At 52.6% G+C, this 5,000-nt stretch overlaps 1 non-coding gene across 1 annotated transcript in view; it reads left to right on the forward strand.

The window, feature by feature from the left end:
• The first annotated feature begins 3,397 nt into the window (after positions 1-3,397).
• Positions 3,398-5,000, forward strand: part of LOC126149088 (small subunit ribosomal RNA) — a 1,911-nt gene continuing 308 nt past the window's right edge. Inside the window, exon 1 of the ribosomal RNA XR_007530689.1 lies at positions 3,398-5,000. This exon is cut by the window's right edge and continues 308 nt beyond it. This is a non-coding gene — a ribosomal RNA (small subunit ribosomal RNA).

The following is a 5,000-nucleotide window of genomic DNA, read 5'->3' on the forward strand; positions in this document are numbered from 1 at the left end:
CAAGGCAATCATTCCGCTGTAAATCAGTACGTCACTCGTAGTTCAGTCACCTCACAGCACTGCTCAGTAAACTATGCAGGCCCACATAGATAGATTATGATAGATTATATACGCAAATGCCCCTATACATGCTGAACGTCCGTACACACAAAATGAACCACACGTCAGCCACACACTCTATCACACACTACTCTCTGCCTGTAACAGACACAGATACAACTACTAAGCACCAGCATGGACCAACGTCCGGTGCATCCTATCCGCCACAGTACACCAACTACGCTATGATAACCAGACCGGGAGGTCCAATCATAAAACAGAATACCCCACTCGTCCGACAACCACAATTGCTCAGAGAAGCCACCAACACCCACACATGTCCTACACAGGGGTGCACCCATCACCACCACACTGCCTCGTCTTACAGCACAAACACACTGGCAGGAATGAAACACACAGGTCTGCCGCAACCACAGACACGGCTCGCCCCCTCTCACTGGCGAAAAGCGCATCCCGACGTGACATAACTCCTTTGACACACTGACGCTGCCTCGGGCATCCACGTCCTACGGTCGATATCAACGAACCTCCCCCCCCCCCTCCCCCCCACAACACGCCATCCCATACCACATTGTGTACCGTACCCAAACCTAACGTGTACTGTACTACAACGCAATGTGTACCATAACACAACCCAGTTTGTACCTTAACCTAACCTATGTCACCTTAACCTAACCTATGTCACCTTAACCTAACCTATGTCACCTTAACCTAACCTATGTCACCTTAACCTAACCTATGTCACCTTAACCTAACCTATGTCACCTTAACCTAACCTATGTCACCTTAACCTAACCTATGTCACCTTAACCTAACCCATCTTGCACCTTAACCTAACCCATCTTGCACCTTAACCTAACCCATCTTGCACCTTAACCTAACCCATCTTGCACCTTAACCTAACCCATCTTGCACCTTAACCTAACCCATCTTGCACCTTAACCTAACCTATGTTGCACCTTAACCTAACCTGTGTTGCACCTTAACCTACCTCAATTTGCACCGCAATGTAACGCAATTTGCACCGCAATGTAACGCAATTTGCACCGCAATGTAACGCAATTTGCACCGCAATGTAACGCAATTTGCACCGCAATGTAACGCAATTTGCACCGCAATGTAACGCAATTTGCACCGCAATGTAACGCAATTTGCACCGCAATGTAACGCAATTTGCACCGCAATGTAACGCAATTTGCACCGCAATGTAACGCAATTTGCACCGCAATGTAACTCAATTTGCACCGCAATGTAACTCAATTTGCACCGCAATGTAACTCAATTTGCACCGCAATGTAACTCAATTTGCACCGCAATGTAACTCAATTTGCACCGCAATGTAACTCAATTTGCACCGCAATGTAACTCAATTTGCACCGCAATGTAACTCAATTTGCACCGCAATGTAATGCAATTTGCACCGCAATGTAATGCAATTTGCACCGCAATGTAATGCAATTTGTACCGCAATCTACCCCCACATTGTGCCTTAACCTAACCCACATTGTGCCTTAACCTAACCCACATTGTGCCTTAACCTAACCCACGTTGTGCCTTAACCTAACCCACGTTGTGCCTTAACCTAACCCACGTTGTGCCTTAACCTAACCCACGTTGTGCCTTAACCTAACCCACGTTGTGCCTTAACCTAACCCAAGTTGTGCCTTAACCTAACCCAAGTTGTGCCTTAACCTAACCCAAGTTGTGCCTTAACCTAACCCAAGTTGTGCCTTAACCTAACCCAAGTTGTGCCTTAACCTAACCCAAGTTGTGCCTTAACCTAACCCAAGTTGTGCCTTAACCTAACCCAAGTTGTGCCTTAACCTAACCCAAGTTGTGCCTTAACCTAACCCAAGTTGTGCCTTAACCTAACCCAAGTTGTGCCTTAACCTAACCCAAGTTGTGCCTTAACCTAACCCAAGTTGTGCCTTACCCTGCTCTGTAATTGGCATATGACACGTTACATTAATGTATTGTCCAACCGCAACCCGCTCAGAATGTTGTGTACACAGCTACGTGTCATCTCCCCATAACAGCTGCATTGCAGTGTGGTACGCCATAGAGACGTGTGGGAGTAATGGACGCAGTGGATGGCGATCAGCATGAGCCGTCTGTTCATGTAGTGGCGCGTGTATGCAGACGTAGTAGTCTCTTCTCACACAATGTGATAGCACGGTGCCCCGCGTTCCACATCTGCGACATGCTACAGAGGCCGGTTGACAGTTGGTCGCGCAATGGACATCGCATACGTACGGGGGCACCTTCCACGTGCCCTCTAGTCGGGCACATTTTGTTGCGTGGATGTGAGCGGATGTAGTGTGTCTTGACACCTGACAGGCAGGCATGCAATAATAGTTGACTTTGCAAACGGGGATGGACGTGTACGTTTACTGGTGACGTTACGCAAATGAACAACTGGTAACCCGTTGTGGTGCGGTTGTCCTTGCTGGAGGTACATCTGTGAGGGCAACGATCGGTACAGCTACGAAGCGGTCCCCACCATACCAACGAACGTGAATGTGAATCTGGGTGTGAAGCGATACGCGGCTGTGGGTGGGTGGGACTGTCCCCGGCCGGTGAGGGGGGGCCGCCCGGCGTGCTGGCCGCGCGGTGCGTGGGCGCACGCGCTACAGCCGGCTGGTGGGGGCGCCCAGTGGCAGGCGCGCCGGCCGACGGACGCGGCAGGCGGCGCAGCTGCGCGCCGGGGCACCCTGCGCGCGGCGCCGTGCAGCCAAAGTGGGTCCTCGCCGGCCCGGTGCGAAGCGCGGTGGACATCTGCAGTGTGCTGGTCCGATTGAGGACTGTGTGCGTTGAGGATGCGCCGCCGCCCGGCACTCGGCGCCGCGACGCCGTCTGCTGCTCGGTCGCCCCAGCGGTTCTCGCTGGTGGTTTGTATCGCAGTTGTGCAGACGTGTTGGCACGTGCGCTGTGCTGGGAGAGTTCGCTTCGGCACCCACGTGGGGCCTTTGCCCTTCTGTGGCGCTGGCGTTGGAGCTGCCGGTCACCGTAGGTGGCGCGTGTTGTCTCCCGCCGGCAATGCCACGACAGCACGCTCCCGGGCCTCTGTCGGCAGCGGCAAGCTCAGTTGGGAGCACGGGTGGTCGCACCTAAAGCGTCTACTCGCCTAACTCCGGGCGATTGCGCCTCTCTCGAACCCGACCAAGTACTTAGGACGGCGCTGCGCGCCGCCGGGACCTGAGAGGGTTTCGAGGTGTATTGTGCAGGGGAGCTCAGCCTCCTCCTGTTTGCAGAATAATTGAGCGGACGCTTGCGTGTTCGCGCGGGCCCCTGGGACACACTCCCGGGCGGCCGGCTGCTCAGCTCTAGTTGACGCAGCTCCCTGGTTGATCCTGCCAGTAGTCATATGCTTGTCTCAAAGATTAAGCCATGCATGTCTCAGTACAAGCCGCATTAAGGTGAAACCGCGAATGGCTCATTAAATCAGTTATGGTTCCTTAGATCGTACCCACGTTACTTGGATAACTGTGGTAATTCTAGAGCTAATACATGCAAACAGAGTCCCGACCAGAGATGGAAGGGACGCTTTTATTAGATCAAAACCAATCGGTCGGCTCGTCCGGTCCGTTTGCCTTGGTGACTCTGAATAACTTTGGGCTGATCGCACGGTCCTCGTACCGGCGACGCATCTTTCAAATGTCTGCCTTATCAACTGTCGATGGTAGGTTCTGCGCCTACCATGGTTGTAACGGGTAACGGGGAATCAGGGTTCGATTCCGGAGAGAGGGAGCCTGAGAAACGGCTACCACATCCAAGGAAGGCAGCAGGCGCGCAAATTACCCACTCCCGGCACGGGGAGGTAGTGACGAAAAATAACGATACGGGACTCATCCGAGGCCCCGTAATCGGAATGAGTACACTTTAAATCCTTTAACGAGTATCTATTGGAGGGCAAGTCTGGTGCCAGCAGCCGCGGTAATTCCAGCTCCAATAGCGTATATTAAAGTTGTTGCGGTTAAAAAGCTCGTAGTTGGATTTGTGTCCCACGCTGTTGGTTCACCGCCCGTCGGTGTTTAACTGGCATGTATCGTGGGACGTCCTGCCGGTGGGGCGAGCCGAAGGCGTGCGACCGCCTCGTGCGTGTTCGTGCGTCCCGAGGCGGACCCCGTTGAAATCCTACCAAGGTGCTCTTTATTGAGTGTCTGGGTGGGCCGGCACGTTTACTTTGAACAAATTAGAGTGCTTAAAGCAGGCAAGCCCGCCTGAATACTGTGTGCATGGAATAATGGAATAGGACCTCGGTTCTATTTTGTTGGTTTTCGGAACCCGAGGTAATGATTAATAGGGACAGGCGGGGGCATTCGTATTGCGACGTTAGAGGTGAAATTCTTGGATCGTCGCAAGACGAACAGAAGCGAAAGCATTTGCCAAGTATGTTTTCATTAATCAAGAACGAAAGTTAGAGGTTCGAAGGCGATCAGATACCGCCCTAGTTCTAACCATAAACGATGCCAGCCAGCGATCCGCCGCAGTTCCTCCGATGACTCGGCGGGCAGCCTCCGGGAAACCAAAGCTTTTGGGTTCCGGGGGAAGTATGGTTGCAAAGCTGAAACTTAAAGGAATTGACGGAAGGGCACCACCAGGAGTGGAGCCTGCGGCTTAATTTGACTCAACACGGGAAACCTCACCAGGCCCGGACACCGGAAGGATTGACAGATTGATAGCTCTTTCTTGATTCGGTGGGTGGTGGTGCATGGCCGTTCTTAGTTGGTGGAGCGATTTGTCTGGTTAATTCCGATAACGAACGAGACTCTAGCCTGCTAACTAGTCGCGTGACATCCTTCGTGCTGTCAGCGATTACTTTTCTTCTTAGAGGGACAGGCGGCTTCTAGCCGCACGAGATTGAGCAATAACAGGTCTGTGATGCCCTTAGATGTTCTGGGCCGCACGCGCGCTACACTGAAGGAATCAGCGTGTCTTCC

This window comes from Schistocerca cancellata, unplaced genomic scaffold, assembly GCF_023864275.1.
Source record: "Schistocerca cancellata isolate TAMUIC-IGC-003103 unplaced genomic scaffold, iqSchCanc2.1 HiC_scaffold_910, whole genome shotgun sequence".
NCBI classification, from domain to species: Eukaryota; Metazoa; Arthropoda; class Insecta; order Orthoptera; family Acrididae; genus Schistocerca; species Schistocerca cancellata.